At 36.8% G+C, this 1,763-nt stretch overlaps 1 pseudogene; it reads left to right on the plus strand.

Annotated features, from left to right (window-relative positions):
• The first annotated feature begins 551 nt into the window (after positions 1–551).
• On the plus strand, positions 552–659 carry LOC137497175 (U4 spliceosomal RNA; annotated as a pseudogene).
• The last annotated feature ends 1,104 nt before the right edge of the window (positions 660–1,763 follow it).

Genomic DNA, 1,763 nt, shown 5'->3' on the forward strand with positions numbered 1-1,763 from the left:
CGTAATAACGCCGTTAGTCATCTTTTTATCTGTTGACCTAAGAATGCCTGCGCCTAAATTTCTTCTCTGTTACCTCTTTCTTATATCCATAACTCACACCAGCATATTATTGAGGGGCATTAGATTTTCCAATACATTCACTTGATATTTGCATATTTGTCGTCATCCGGCTGTCCTCAGTTTTAATCCATTTTCTATTAATTTAACTTTCTTTACTGAATTATTTTCTTCCTCAATTACTCCGTATGTATGCGAGTGCTATTTCCCGAAAGCTTGACACTCTTTCCTTAGAGTAAATATTCTAAGCTATGCAAATGAATAGCTTTTGGCCCCGGAAAATATCGAAATATGGATGCAATTTTAACGACGGTGCAGACCTTTGTTTCGGGATAATTGGTGGCTAATCGGTAAGTCTTATAACAAATCAGAAAGCACAATCGCCATTCATTTTAGGGAGATCTACAGCTTTGGTCCTATGACTTTTTGTCGTATTTCTATCCCTTATACGTTAAATAGAGCTGTATTTCTCGATTTCAATTTCAATTTTGTACTTTCACACGTATAGTGGCAATATCGTAACCAATGAGGTTTATCCGAGGTGCGATTATTGCTAGTTGAAAACTTATACCAATATGTTAACATTTGGCACACTTATAGGAAAGATAGAATCATGACATTCGGCACGCACATTGACATGACCAGTAGCCATATGATAGCCAAAAATTATGATTCTAGCTGTCACATGAGTATCGAAAATATAAAGTAGTATGTGAAAACTGTACAAAATTTCACACCATTCAATGATTCTAACTCAGTCTAACCCATAAATATAGGAGATACGAAAAGATGCCATGGGATCAATCATGTAGAACACTGAAAGAGGCGTCTGATGGTGAAGTCCGTTTGTAGATATGTCGCAGAGTTTCAAAGCAGTAACTCTCGAAATGAAGGTCTGCACTTCTAGAGTGTGTCTGTACATTGGCTATTTTGGCGACATTTCTGTACAGTTATCCGTTTCAGGTGTAATAATGACCATCTGCATATTTTTAGCTTTGGTGTCTGTTTGTCTATAACTTGGAAACTACTGGATATATTTCCACCAAACTTCATATTTAGAATCCACCTGGTAGGTTTTAGGGCAAATATTGTTTCTAAATCCATGAATTGACTGGGGGTTTATACGAAACCGAAACCGTGATTTTGCACTCCCACAAAATATACACAACCAAACTACCTGCCCTAATGGAAATTAATTTCTAAACCTTTTTTCTCATGTGCATCATTTCGATAAGGGATTTATAAGGGAGATATCATTAACAGACCGTTTTCGGTACAAGTCCCACCGGACTTAATTTAACGGGTGCGTGTTGAGCGTATTTCTTACAACTTGAAAACTGTTGAAGATATTTGAACCAAACTTTATGTTTAGCATCCACCTTACCAAAGGTAGATTTTAAAGGTCAATAACATTTTCTGTTCCCGGAATGGACTGTCGGTTTATAAGGAACCGAAATGGTGAATTTACCCTTCCACAATATATACAGTACAAGACCAACCTGACTAGAAATCGACCAAATTTGTTGGAAATCCATATTTAAAACTTTTTTCATGTGCATTTTTTCGACAGGAAGGTTAAAAAGGGAGATATCATGAACGGTCGGTTTTGCAGGTTAAGTCCAGTAGACATAGACCAAAAGGTGTTGTACGTGGAGCAGATTCCTTGTCTATCTATATAAATAAAATCTTAACGACTGTGTGCCTGT

This window comes from Anabrus simplex, chromosome 1, assembly GCF_040414725.1.
Source record: "Anabrus simplex isolate iqAnaSimp1 chromosome 1, ASM4041472v1, whole genome shotgun sequence".
Lineage (NCBI taxonomy): Eukaryota > Metazoa > Arthropoda > Insecta > Orthoptera > Tettigoniidae > Anabrus > Anabrus simplex.